The sequence below is a fragment of the Hypanus sabinus genome, chromosome 10, assembly GCF_030144855.1.
Source record: "Hypanus sabinus isolate sHypSab1 chromosome 10, sHypSab1.hap1, whole genome shotgun sequence".
NCBI classification, from domain to species: Eukaryota; Metazoa; Chordata; class Chondrichthyes; order Myliobatiformes; family Dasyatidae; genus Hypanus; species Hypanus sabinus.
The window spans coordinates 135,841,183-135,856,616 of NC_082715.1; the positions used below are offsets into that span (position 1 = coordinate 135,841,183).

At 43.7% G+C, this 15,434-nt stretch overlaps 1 long non-coding RNA gene across 1 annotated transcript; it reads left to right on the top strand.

Moving 5' to 3' along the window:
- The first annotated feature begins 6,359 nt into the window (after positions 1-6,359).
- On the top strand, positions 6,360-7,823 carry LOC132400356 (uncharacterized). The gene is made up of 3 exons (XR_009514235.1): positions 6,360-6,558; positions 6,937-7,194; positions 7,594-7,823. It is a non-coding gene; the product is annotated as an uncharacterized LOC132400356 (long non-coding RNA).
- The last annotated feature ends 7,611 nt before the right edge of the window (positions 7,824-15,434 follow it).

The window sequence follows — 15,434 nt, forward strand, 5'->3', positions numbered from 1 at the left end:
TGTATTTCTCTCTTATAAAACATTTCTAAAATACAAAGTATTTCCAAATCACAGGTACAATTCCTAAGCTAAAAAAAGACTTAACCAAGATGCAGACGAGTAAAATGCCTACAGCAGAAATCGAAGCCGGAGGAATGGATTCCAGCCATCACATCTTTCTATCAGTATTCTTAATTCTCCACTTCCATTCTATATAGCCTGAATTGCCCCTACAAATATACGATTTTTTTCTGCCACTTGGGTAACTTCACAGATGCCCTTTTTGCACAAATGATCTAAAAGCTTCTTCGAGATACAGTTCCAAACTATGCACCATCAATGCTGTGAAACTAACTTTCTGGAGTACATAAAACTCCCAATTTATTAATACATCGGTTCTTGATGTGCTGACTGAATGTCTCCAACTGCACTGTAAGCTTCCATAAACTAAACAATTTCACCAACGTTATCTGTTTTGAAATAAGCCAAATTGAAACAATGGGTATAAGCCCATTGTTTTATATAGCAGCAGACCAGGTGCAGTGATCAACACCTTCCTTTCTATAGATGATGTGTCTGGTTAAAAGCTTTCCAACTTAATGCTGAATACCGTTTTCCATTTACATTCAGATTTCAACACTGGCTCCCGTTCGTGACAGAAGCTGAACAAAACATATTAATTGAAATTTTAACCTACAACTGCTTTATCTTTACAGGTTGCAACTGCTGTGGTCAGAAAAGCAAACTGGGCAAAAGGAACAGGCCCCCAGGTCCAGGATGTGGGCAGAAGGGTCATTAGTGTGGATGAATGAATTGACATGGGATTCGCGGAGATAATGATCCCAGGAGAAAGCAAAGAGTAGAGGGGGATAAAAATATTTTTCGTGGAAGCGTGTGTGTGTGTGTGTGTGTGTGTGTGTGTGTGTGTGTGTGTGTGTGTGTGTGTGTGTGTGTGTGTATGTGTGTGTGTGTGTGTGTGTTGCTTTCTATGTCGACCCGGCCTGTAGAGAACTCTGGAGCCCACTGGATAGTAGTAATGTATCAGAGCAAAACCAACAAGTTGAGTGAATCTATTCACGTGCCTGTTGCTTCCACAAAAGGTGCGAAAAGCTCGTTGCCACCCGTGAATTCCACCTATAGCTCCTTCAATGGTGTCCTTTCTTCCACCAGGAGGTCTGGGGAAGGATGATTGGGGACAACTGCAGTCCGAGAACGAATGCCTCCATTTTCGGCTCCTCTGCAGGCTGTGCTTGAATGCGGCACGACCAGGACCGGACTCAGGCACAGAATGAAAACTAACAGGAAACATTTGCACCAAAACATTGCCAAATAGAAGAACGTGAAACTGATGGCTAAATTTTGTCGGTCACCTGTGAGTGGGAAAAATATACAGCAACAAACATGGGGAAGATGGCAGAGTAACACAAAATCGAAGGTGCTTATAGTGTGTACTTTAATTACCCCCACTTAAACTGATCAGTTACGTATCATGGCAGCGAGGGTTAAAAGTTTCCTAAATACATCCAGGGCAATTTTATAGATCAGAGAACACACGCCTGGAGGAACTCAGCAGTTCAGGCAACGTCTGTAAGGGGAAATGGACAGTCGATGTTTTCAGGTCGGGACTCTTCATCGGGGCTGAACTTGCAGTGCAGGGATATGCAGGTGAGGGGAAGGGGTGGAACTGGCCGGCGGATGCTTTCAAATCTGTATCCGGTCCGATGTTCTGTCCCGTTATCATCCCAGTCTCTGACACAAAGAATAAAATATTCATCAAATTCAATCTGAGGAGCAGTCGGGGTATTATCCCATAATTCTGATATGTTATCAACATTTTCATAATATCGTCCTGTATATGCCTGCGCAAATGCTGGAAACCAGGTTGTCGACCATTTTGTATCATTAAGTGACATACGGTAGCCCACATCGAGAGCACTGTGAGTTGATCTGCTGCTAAATAAAACTTCTTTCTAAAATAATACTTCTATACAACGTGACAACATTGGTTGAGTTTGTTAACCGTGGTATTCTAAATTCAAAGCACGTCCTTGAGCCCTGTCAGATATAAATATTCATGAGGACAAAAGGACGAGCAGCCCGTTTGATCTTGATCTTCTCAGTCTCTATCCGCCATTTTCGTTTACTTCTAAACGTTCGCCTTTTCCCAGCGACCCCTCGTGCACGCGATAGTGAAAAAATAGGAAACTTGGTCTCCATGACAGCAACGCCAACTGGTCTACATGTCTGAGTTCACGGCGGATATACAATATATCAATGAGAAAAATAATGTCATGGCCTATTGTCTCTCACAGCCTGCAGTTGACGCCGTATACACAGGAGTTGACTATCCGACATATTCCTGACCCGGGCCGACAGAAAACAGTCACAGGCCTGCGGTTGGTTGACAATAAGTTCGGAGAAGCTGGGGTGTCTCTCCTGTGCTGTGCCTGAACTGGCCGTCCTTGTCCCATTGTGTTCGCAAACTGGAGTCAGCCTGTTTTCACCTCCATGCATGGTCTGTCGCATCCGGGCCGGAAGGCCTCGCAGAAACTGGATGAACTAAAGTTTGTTTGGCACAGACTCGGGAAGGAGGGGCGTAATTGGACTGCAGTTTTTGTGGAGTGCCAGCCCGAAAAGAAATAACAGTCGTGTTCATGCGCCATCGGCTCTTTTTAGAGTCTAACAGCAACGGTTTGGCCATACCATTGTGGACTTTGTTGGTGTTCGTACCTAAACCCCACCCACCCCATCCCCAGATGCGGTTTCACGCACCTTCTTACTATGCTGGGCCATACCATCTCGTGGCCAGACGTCTTCTCTCTAGCATCGACAAGGGCGCAGAGGTGGTTCGGGCCTTCTTCGGCATCCTAGACTACTCGGTTTGGCACCCAATCTGAAATTTCCTCTGTCCGTGGTCACCAATTCATAACAGACCTCTGGGCTGTGATAGCCTAGAACCTCCGCATTAGGCTGCATCACACCATGTCGTTCCACCCACAGTCCCATGGCCTACTGAGTGGTTTTACCACTCCTTACGGTCTGCTATGAGTTCCCTGGCCGATGAGTTTTGGCATGATCATCTCCCAAGGGTCCTGCTGCGGATCAGAACTGCTCCAACAGCGAACGTGCAGTCATCCGCGGCCAGGTTGGTATATGGGAAGCCCCTATATGTGCCAGGTGATTTCATTCCTGACAACACGACCGCCCTGTCGGCTTCTCAACAGTGTTCCACCCGCCTCAGAAATTCAATTCCTTTTCACCTATTCCTACCTCCCATCTTGGCATAGAGCACACTTGGGTTCCTGTTGATATACATTCCACCTCATTTGTTTTCGTCCAGCATGACACACACCAACATTCCCTAACGATGGCTGGCCTCGTGTTTTAGAACAGGGAGAAAAAACTTTTAACGCAGATCGCCTTAAACCGGCCCGTCAAGATCTGATTTTCCCCTTAAGTTCACATCCATGTTAATTTTCTACAGAATGGTTAAATCTCATTACCCACAATTTGAGCGGTTAGTCCTTCTCCCTAACAAGGAGAAGATACCTCCAGCTATACAATGTTGTTTGGCCGCAGTTCATTTGTTGTCATTGACACACGTTGAACTCCAAACAACTTTCTTAAAACACATTTAAAGCTCACAGTGTATTTCTCTCTTATAAGACATTTCTAAAATACAAAGTATTTCCAAGACACAAGTACAATTCCTAAACTAAAAAAAAACTTACCAAGATGCTGACGAACAAAATGTCTACAGCGGAAATCGAAGCCAGAGGAATGGATTCCAGCCATAACATCTTTCTATCAGTCTACTTGCTGTTCTTTGTCCATTCCTAATAGCCTGAATTTGTCCTACGTATATATGATTTTTCTGCCACTTGGGTAACTTCACCCATGCGGGTTATTTCCTCAGATACCCTTTTTACACAAATGATTTAAAAGCCTCTTCGAGACACAGATCCGAAATATGCACTATCAATGCAGTGAAACTAACTTCCTGGAGTACATAAAACTCCCAATTTATTAATACATCGGCTCTTGATATGCTGACTGAATGTCTCCATCTGGACAGTAACCTTCCGTAACCTGAACAACTTCGCCAGAGTTATCTGTTTAGAAACAAGTCAAATTGAAACAATGCCCATTGTTTTATACAGCAACAGGCCAGGTGCAGTAATCAACATCTTGTTTCCTATGGATTATGTGTCTGCTTAAAAGCTTTCCAACTTAATGCTGAATACTGCTTTCCATTTACGTTTAGAATTCAACACTGGCTCCCGTTTGTGACAGAAGCTCAACAAAGAATACGAGTTGAAAGTTTAACCTACAGCTGATTTATCTTTACAAGTGAAAACTACTGTGGTTAGAAGACCAAACTTTGGTATGGTTTGGTATAGTTGAGGATAGTATTCCGACTCTGAAGCCAATTAATTTGCAGGTATTGGCCTTTATGTCTCTTATGGCCAGGAGGGCGATCTCGCTCAAGTGGAAGGAGGCTGCCCCGCCCACTCATGTTCAATGGCTATCTAACATTATGCTGTGCCTTGATCTAGAGAAGATTCACTGTTCGATTTCTGATTTTAAACCTTATTTTCTAATGTCATGACGACCCTTGCTGAGTTATTTTCATAATCTTTGAACTGTTATTAAAGTATGGATCTGAACAATTATTATTATAATTTTATATGGTAAGGTATTTTTCTCTTTGTTTCACCAACCAGCTCATTATGGTTGTGGGGGTAATTTTTTGAATAAAATACAATTATTCTATATTATTTCATTTCACAATTCAATCTTTTTTGTTACATGATTGATTTAGAATATGGGATACTGTGATAATATTACTGTGATTTAAATGTATCGTAATTCGTATTACTTGTATTCCCATGGATTTTTTATTTGTGTTCATGCAATTTACATAATATTAATAAAAATATTGAAAAGAAAACCAAATTTGGCAAAACAAAAGAGGCCCCCACGTCCAGGAATGGGCTATTCCTTATACAGATGTGGACAGGAAAGCCATTAGTGTAGATGGATGAATGGACATCGGATTCACGGAGACAATGATCACAGCAGAAAGCAAAGAGTGGAGGGAGAGGCAGATAAATATATATTTCATGGCAGAGGTTGTAGAAAATGATGCGTTGGATGCAGAGTCTCAAGGGTGTTATATAAGGACAAAGGAATTCTATCCCTGTTAATGCGCTGATGGCAGATTTCCAGAAAATGGAGGAGATGCGAGTGAAGGCAACTTCAGTGATGCAGAATGGGAAACACCGTTCTTTGGGGAAGGGGGTATCACTGATATTTTGGAAAGAACGACCTCCTCCTGGGAACAGATGCGGTGGAGAGGAAGGAACTGAGAAAAGGGAATGGCATTTTACAGGGACTGGGCCAGAAGAAATATCGCCAGTGTAGCTATAGAAATCGGCAGGTTTATAAAAGATATCAGAGATGACGACAAAGAGATTGCGAAAGGGAAGAGAGATGTCAGAAATGGACTAAATGAATTTAAGGGCAAGGTGGAGGCTGGAGGCAAAGCTGATGAAAATGAGATACTCCGCATTGGTGAATGAAACAGCATTAATACTGCACTTCTTGTTTAATAACTTACTTCTATAACACTGTACGCATTATACCATGCGTGGTTCTGCTTAAATCTTATATTACTGCAACCTAAGTTCCCGATTCCTGACCTCGGCGCTCTCACTGAACACCTCCTTCTTGGACTCCGGAAAGGGTGGGTTTCCCAATCCACTGGCAGTGCAGACAGATCCCCCGTTGAACAACCAACTACAGCATGCTAATATCAGCAGTAGCAGCATTGCCCCCACACTCTGACGGTGATGGGTTCCAGCATGGCAATGGGGGGATAATGGTTACACACGTCGGGATAAATCTGCAGGAGGCCACAAACAGTGCGGTCAGAGTGGTAGATGATATTTACCTTGTTTGGGGTGGAATAGAAGTGGACGATAAGGCGTTAATTTTGAAAACTAATTGACGCCACGACGGATGAGTACACACTGCGGGCAAGGAGTGAGGTCAAGTATCTTCATTTGATAACGTGACAGTGTAATGGTTCAACGGCATCTCCCTAAATGCTGAGATATCAAAACTATGAGCAATATTTTCTTTCATGATAAATCCCAAAAATAGATTCCGTTGCATCATAAACGTTCGAGTAAATGATTGGTTGTCTCCCTGTTCATTTAACTGTGACTAATCCACATTATTGCGTTACCAGGGCAATAGGTTCCCGGGGACAGTTTCCAATATAAGCAGAGGCTTCTCTGAACACTGATTGATATTTGGCCAGTCAGAAGTAGCGAGTCCACCATACCAGGCATTTCTCACAATGGGATACCCAGTCATCTTCCAGATCGAGCGCATTTACTACCCAGTTCTTGCGGTCATTAGAGTTACTGGTAAGGGGACGGTCGCGGAATCAATGTTTTGTGTTGATGCTCCACTCGTTTTGAAAAAGTATGTGCTCAGTGTTACTGCTTCAGTCGGCGGGATTACTGCACGATGAAGTCCGGCTCCCGACTTTCCAAACATTTTGTTTGCAATGTAAGTAAATTTGCTGAATTTCTTTTGCTTTCGCTGACCCGCTGCGGCATCGCATCTCCGGAGGAGTTCGCAATTCCAGTGAGCCATTTATTTCAGTAAAAAAAAAACAAAGCACAGAAACAGGCCATTCGGTCTGTGGAAACCTGGCTATCTCCACCTTACCGCTGATTCAGTAGTTGGGTGCCCGAATGCTGTGAAAGGTGAGATGGGGGAGAACCGGGCGTTATTAACAGAAAGGAGGGTTACCTGATTAGTAAAGCCGATCGTTGTTCTGATACATAAAGTGTGATTTATTTATACTGCATTTAATGCAATCCTATTTTGATTTATAATAAGTATCCTTATGAATTCTGTATTTGTGTATTTGGAATTTCATAGCAATATTGGAACAATGAAATAAAAGAATCGGAAAGATTAATACAGCGCGGAAACAGACCATTCGCCCATTCAGGCCAATGGTGATCACAGAACAAACCCGTGACTACAATCACTGGAAGTTGACCCCAGACGTTGCTCTGAGAAATCGCCGTGTAATTTCTGTTACTGCGGGTCCAACAATCTTCTAGGTCGTTGCTGCCTTTACTGCTTCTTTCAAGAGTCCTTCGGCATCGAGGAGAAGACATTCATCGTCTGGAGGTCGGTGGGAAACAGGAGAGCCTTTTCCTCGTCTGTTTGATCTGATAACATGGAATCTCGGAATCCGCAATCAAAGCTGAGCAAACTTGGGGACAGCCCATCCCAATGGTATTTGCCCGCACGCTGCCACATTACGAGGTTTGTCCATCGGTGGAACATTGTACTGCGGTTCTTGGCTTTGGGAGTTCCTGTGCCCAATACTGCTCGGCTGTTGCTTGTCAGATCCGCAGTTCACACTTCCGATGTCCACGCGGAATTGCGCAACTTCAGTCTGGGAGAGACCAATGAAATAATTTCTGTTTGTATCACTGTAGCTTTCATACCTGGCATGTGATCGGGTATCTGATGCTTCTGTCCGTCTGGAAATTAACTGCTTCTGTCTAATTCCTCCTCTTGCAGTGAATTTCGTGGCGATTGTGATCCTGAATCGGGGGAAGTGTGGTCTCTCCAAATGCATCACCCGTTACCTGATTGGAATGTCTGCGGCGGATCTAGTACTAGTCATTATCAATGTAATATTGAATCGAATTAATAACATACATTTCCCAGTTAATCTCCATATTCATCACTCCTGTGTGTGCAGTTAAAGCTGTTTTGTCTCTGGCAGCTTTGAACTGTTCGGTCTGGTTCACAGTCTCTTTCACCTTTGACCGATATGTGGCAATTTGTTGTCAGAAGCTGAAAACAAGGTATTGTTCCGAGAAAACAGCGGCTGTGGTTTTAGTATCAGTGAGCGCCGTCGCCTGCTTGCGATCCATCACTTGGTAATTTCTTTATGTACCCGCGGTGATTATTAACAGCGTCCCATGGTTTTGTGTTCACACCCCGTATTATGACACCTCGCTGTTCTGGGCTGTATACGAGTGGATTGACAGTTTATTAACGCCACTGATTCCAGTTGCATTAATCTTGGTGTTTAATGCCCTGGCGGTCAGGAACATTATTACAGCCAATCGTCTCCGCAAGGGACTCCGCACCAACAGTAAGGGAGAGAACCGCGCCGACCCAGAGACGGAGAACAGGAGGAAATCCATCGTTTTACTCTTTGCTTTGTCTGCCAATTTTATACTGATGTGGATTACGTATGTTGTGCATTCATTAAACTGGCCGGTTGTGAACTTTAATTATACAGACAAAACCCTTAGTAATCCGGATTTCATATTCCAGGAATTTGGATTCATGCTAAGGCTTCTCGGTTCCTGCACCAACACGTGTATTTATGCTGTAACGCAGAGTAAATACAGAGAGGAGTTGAAAAATGGGGTTAAATATCCATTCGTTCAATTTTGTAAATGAGTGAAACAATAATATAAAACCGACCTTGAACAAAAAGCTGAGATGACCATTTCATTCACTATCACTGACATATTCATCCTCTTCACTGACGTCAGATGTTTGCGGAATCTCCACCTGCTCAATACACTGGACAGTAATTCATTTTCTAAGTGTAACCTCCTCAAAATATGTAATGGCCAAGATGAACGCAAATATACTTTCCGACTTCTTGTATCATGAAGAAATTTGGAGAAACAAGAACTTTTAATTTTATTGAACATAATGCATTTAATTGCATAACAGTTGACGTTTAGAAATAGTACAATTATGCTAAAATGTTTTGTTGATGATTTTCGTTTGTAATCAGTGTCTGAGGCTTCTCACCTTGGTGTCCAACAATAGTCAGCCAGCATTGATGGATTCCAGTTGCCTGATGCCAATTCCCCATTACCGCAATATCCCGGTCAAACCTTTCACCACGCGCCATCACTGTCAGCGCCAAGACCTGAGGGAAGAAATCCAAATGGGAATGCAGAAAATAAATCTTTTGTAACATGTAGCACTTCATTTTTTTATGCTTGTGGCATATTGTCAAACAGCTGCACACAGGTTGGTGCTCTGTTGTGGCCTAGAATTTTTTCCCCTGCATTCGTGTTTGTGTCCGGTCAACCTAGAAGTTTCTCGAATCGCCTGCCGTTGATGATCTGTTTGAGGTGGACTCACAGAAATGCCTACCTTAGTCATGGCGTCAGTTACTCTGGGAAATGTACGTCTCAAATATTAAAAACTTTCATGGAAATTCTTGTGCTTCACGAAGCAGATTCCATCGTTGTTCTGTTGAAAACAGTAATTCCCATTTTGTCTTGGACAAACCCAAGTCTCTGACCAGCTCAATGAAATCACGTTGAGTATTCGGATCAGTTTCATTCAACATAACGGATTCAGGATCTATATCGGTATCAGTGTCGTTTTCCATTCTCGTCATGGACATCGTGGCCTGCCTCCGCTAAACCCTGTCTCTGGCAGCTTTGGTATTAAAAGACTATTATCAAACAGCACAGGTCTCATGGCTGAAGCGAGAGTGGGGTATTCAATTAATTTCTTGTTTTAGCAGAGAAACCAGACACACTGGTCAGACAGAAGTAATAGTCTGCCAAATGATCCTTCTGCTTGCACCATATATTTGGAAGAGCAAGACATGTTGACCTCTGAGCCAAGCATATGCTGCACAACGGCTACGAGGAACTAGGCTTTTTCTTGGTTTCCAAGGTACACCAAATTTGAGTTCATGGACTTCTTAATAAGAGGAGTCTTGCTCTATCTTTCAGCATTAAGCGTATGCTAACCACAGATAAAAATGATAGTGTCCCGCTGCAGCAACGTTGTCACGACATTTTGTTATCATAAATACTCCTGAAATACAATTACTTCTTTATACAACTTTAAACATCCAGACTTATTTGTCTCACAACCAGTTATCTGTGATAGCCACAACATCATATTTCCATGTGCTGATGCATGCTATAGGTTCATCGCTCAAATCTTCATGCTCTTTCATTAAAAAAACACATGTAATCCATCATTCTTTCACTAGATATTGGAAGACTATTGTCATACAGCACATGTCTCATGTCGGAAGGGAGATTCGGTTATTCAATTAATTTCTTGTTTTCAGCAGAGAAACCAGACACACTGGTCACGCTGATATCATAGGCTGCTACATAACCCTTCTGCTCTCGCCATATCATTGGAAGAGCGAGACATATTGACCTCTGGGGCAAGCGTATATTTCACAACAACTGTGAGGAAATAGGCTTGGTTGCCAATATACACCAAATCTGAGTTCACAGACTTTCTAAATAAGAGAAATCTTCCTCTGTCTTTTTGAGAATTAAGCGTATACTCAGCACTTATATATTTGAAAGAACCGCACTGCAGCAACATTGTCACGACATTCTGTTATCACAAATACCACTGAAGTACAATTATTTGCTTATACAACTTTAAACATCTAAACCTGTTTCTCTCATAGCCAATTCTCTGTAATAGCCACAACATCATATTTCCATGTGCTGATCTATGCTATAGGTTCATCGCTCAAATCCCCATGCTCTTTCATTGAAAATGAACACGTGCAATCCATCATTCCTTCACTAGATATTAACTTGTTCCTGCCTGTCCTTCTTTACACATGTATTCTGCATTGCATTAACTTACGCTATACCTTTCAAGGTTGAAAATTCAATATAATTTCATAACAAAGTATGTATGTGTCACCACATACGACCCTGAGATTCATCTTCTTGTGAGCATTCACAGTAAATACAAAGAAACACAATAGAATCAATGCACACAAGACAGACTATCGTTCTGCAAAAGACAACAAACCGTTCAAGCACAAAAATAAACAAATAAATAAACTAATAGATAAAGAAACAAATTAATTAATAAATAAGCAAGCATGTAAGCAATTCCTATTGAGAATGTGAGATGAAGATTCCTTGGAACAATGTCCATTGGTTGTGGGTATAATTCAGTAACGGAGTGAAAGAATTTGAGGAAGTTTTCCCCTCTGGTTCAAGAGCCTGATGGCTGAGAGTTAAGGTCTGTTCATGAACCTGGTGGTGTGTGTGTCCTGAGGCGCCTGTACCTTCTGCCCGATGGCAGCAGCGAAAGGGGAACAGGAAGTGAATGGTGATGGCGTTTGATGATGGTTGTTGCTTTCCTGAAACAGCTCTCTGTATAGACGTGCTCAATGGTGGAGAGGCCCGGGCTGTACACAACAAGACGGACAAATGATCAATGTCCAAATATAAAAAGAAAAAAACAAAAAAAGTAAAATGATAACATTAATAAGTAAGCCATACACATCAAAAATATGAGAGAAGAGCACTTGAAAGTGAGTCCATAGGTTTTTGGAACAGTTCTGTAATTTGGTGAATGAAGTTGCGTGAAATTATCCACTCTGGTTCAAGAACCTGATGGCTGGGGGGGGGGGGGTAATAATTGTTCCTGAATCTTGTGTTGTAGGCTCTCAAATGCCTGTACCTTTCTCCACTTTCTATCCTGATGCTTTGACATCCAGTCAAATTTGGAACAACTTCCTGTCAACGGTGTTGAGGCTGAGAGAGCTGAAAGCTACCGTTGCGATACCAATTGCTTGTCCTGACCAATCCACGCATATGTGATGACCAAGAAATATCACCAATACCATTTCTGCCAGAGGCTAAATAAATCAAGCATGTTCCCATCAACACCTGCAAATTATAATCACTGCACCACAGAAAGCATCTCATCTCAATGCATAATGGTTTGGTATGCCAACTGCTCTGCCTGTGTGTGCAAGAAACTGCAGTGGTTGTGGACATAACTCAATACATCACAGAGTCTGGCATCCCCTCTGTGCACTCTGTACAAACTTCTCATTGCCTCAGTAAGTAGCCAACGGGTTAAAAATCCCCGACTCCCCTCTTCTCCACTCTTCCATTGTGCAGAAGATACAAATATTTAACGCTTGTATCAGTAGACACAAAGGCAGCTTCGTCCCACTGCAATAAGACTATTCCTGGTATACTGCGATGGACTCTTGATTTCACATTCTACCTCATTATGACCTTGCAACTTATCATTTACAACACTGTATCTTTTAGTAGCTGTTTAGATCTCTTTATTTATTTATTTAGAGATACATCCCTGTTCGCATTCAGGTGTGTCTCTCATAGGCACCTGGCCCATATCCGAACGAACTGACAGGAAGTCTCGACCACACAGCGATGGACCCAGCTGAAAGAGTAGCTGACTTTGTCCCTGAGATTCATTAGTCAGGTAAGGGGGACAAGCTACCGGCGATTGGACCTCTTCTTCGGTGAAATTACTGAGCAATGAGGCAGATAAGCTCGTACGGACAAGCCTAGCTTCATCTGTAGGAAACAAGAGGAGTCCACTCTTATGGCCGCCGTCCAAGAACTCACTGTGGACAGCTCGCGTCAGCTGACGGCCATTTGTGTTCTCGCCAAATGCCCCCACACCAGAGCCCGGTACAGAATAGACTTCCTCTTTCGGACTACTACAGAATCCCACGTCCGTACAACACCAGAACATTCCACCATAAGGCAGATACTCCGGTGATCCCAATGATTGCAAGAATTTTAGCACCTACGTGCTGACATTTTGTCGCAGAGTTAAGGAAGAATTTTGACCTTCAGTACAGGGACAGGATGATGCCCACCGACTCTTGAACCTGCGCCAAGTCAGGGATGGCGAGGGCCAATGCAGTCAAGTTCTGCAAGCTTGCAGTAGAGATGGGATGGAATTTTAGCACGGACTAATTTTAGTCCGTCACAATCGACAGGACCTTCTGGTTGCCACTCATTTCAACTCTGCCTCTGATTCCCATCTAGATATGTCCATACATGGCCTTCTCTACTGCCATGATGAGGCCAAACTCAGGTTGGAGGAGCAACACCTCATCTACCGTCTGGGTAGCTTACAGCCTGATGGTATGAACATTGAATTCTCGAATTTCCGGTAATTCCCTCCCCCGCCACTTCCCGTATCCCAGGTTCCTCTCTGCCTCTCTCCCCTTTCAACTTTCTGTTTCTTTATCTCTACAGTTCTTTCATGCTTATCCCCTCCCCCTCCCCCCTTTATATTTCCTCTGATTGATTTTCCACCTGGCGCCTCTAGGCCCTACTCCCTCCCCTATCTCTATTACTGAGGTTCGGCCCTCTCTTCCCCACCCCCCCATTCATGGGTCTCGGCCCGAAACGTTGGCTACACTTTTCTCACGGATGCTGCCTGACCTGCTGAGTTCTTCCAGCGTTGTGTACGTATTCTTTGATCCACAGCATCTGCAGTTGTATTTTTGTGCAAGAATTTTATTGTCCAATGTGAGCAGAAACTCCATGGCCAGCCTGTTCGCTTTGGTGATGATGCGCGGAAAATGGCGTACCTGGTCAATCTCCGAGAAGGACCTACACTCAAAATCCACTGCAGATGCTGTGGTCAAATGAACACGTACAAACAAGCTGGATGAACTCAGCAGGTCGGGGAGGTCCTGACGAAGGGACTCGGCCCGAAACGTTGACTGCTTGTTTGAACGGATGCTGCCCGACCAGTTGAGTTTATCCAGCTTGTTGTTCAACGCTTTACGGGAGCAAGGATATCCCATACGTCAGTCGTTCTGACATTTTGTCGCAGAGTTAAGGAAGAATTTTGACCTTCAGTACAGGGACAGGATGATGCCCACGGACTCTTGAACCTGCGCCAAGGCAGGGATGGCGAGGGCCAATGCAATCAAGTTCTGCAAGCTTGCAGTAGAGATGGGATGGAATCAGAGATCTCTTTCTAGCGTGGACTGGACGCAGGGTCCGGCACGAGATCGCTGTCCTAGGCCAGCCGGATAGTCTGCATGACCTTATTTATCTGGCTATTCCACTTGACGACTGGGTAACTAAGTGGTTCAGGGAAAGAATGTCTCCAGCTTCCTCCGCTCTGTCTCATGGCCGTCTTCCCTCACCCTCTCTCTTGCCACCCAGCACCCAATCCACAGTGGATTGTTCTCTTAAAGAACTCCAAGACTGAAGCCTCTCTACTTGTCTGGGCCCAGCTCAACCTCCGTTCCATGAATTCCCTCCCGTCAGATAAGGATGTGGACCTATCTAGGATTCCAGCTAAATATGCGGGTCTTCTTGAGGTCTGTAGTAAAACGAAGGCCACCTCCCTGCCCCCACACCGGCAGACGACTGTGCCATTATCTCCTCCCTGGCACCAGTCCTCTCTGGGTCCGGCACTTCTCTCTCTTTCGTCCTGAAACGGTGGTCATGGAAGAATAGATCAAGAAAGAATTGGCCGAAGCGCTTCTCCGTCCGTCAACATCGCTGGCAGGAGCAGGCTTGTTTTCTCTGATCAAGAGAGAGCAAGCTCCGTCTCTTTAGAGATTATTGGCGCCTGAACAACATCATGGTGAAGAAGCGCTATCCTCTTCCCCTGCCGCCGTCTGCATTCGACCATCTCCTGGGGTAACCATATTTTCCAAAATTGATTTGCACAGGGATTCAGATTGCTGGATATTTGCGACCTCTTCTGGGGTAGGTGGGACCTGTACAAAGGGGACTGGTTGCATTTGAATCGGGGGAGGGGGGCAATATTCTTGTGGGCAGAATTAGTGGAATTGTTAGGAGTATATTTAACCAATATGGCAGGCGGGTAGGAACCAGGATGATAGAGCTGAGGAGCAGCCAGCATGTTTACAAGTAGATGATGGTATAACATGAATATAAGGAAGCACAAGACAATGATTGGGTACAAATGCAGACAGCAAAGAGTTGAATTGTTTCACAGAGTCAAAATTCAGAAGGACGAAGAATGCATGACTGAAAGCGATGTATTTAAATGCACATAGCATTCGCAATCAGGTGGAGAAACACATGGCATAATTAGAGAATGGTGGGTATGAACTTGCGGCATCTCTGAGTTTCCGATGAAAGAGGGCCATAGTTGGCAGATTAACATCAAAGGATATATCATTTATCAAAAGGACAGGCAGGAAGCCACAGGCAGTGGTGTGACTTGTTGTTAAAAGACATAATTACATCTTGCAGAAGTGGTGACATTGGTAAAGAACGTTGAATCTTAGTTGGTGGAGTTAAGAAGTTGTAGAAGCAGAAAAATACATTATGGGAATTATATATAGGCATCCAATTAGTAGACAGTGTGTGGGGTTGAGATTGCAAAGGGAGTTGGATAGGGCACGTAATGAGGGTAATGACACAATTTTCATGGGGACTTCAAAATGCAAGGGGATTAGGAAAATCAGGTTGCTACCGGATTGCAAGTGAGGGAATTTGTTCAAAGCATCCGGAGATGGCTTTTTAGAGCTGCTTGTTCTTCGGCCTACTAGGGAATAGGTTATCTTAGAGTTGGTGTTGTGTAATAACCGAGATGTAACGTAATGGAATCTTTAG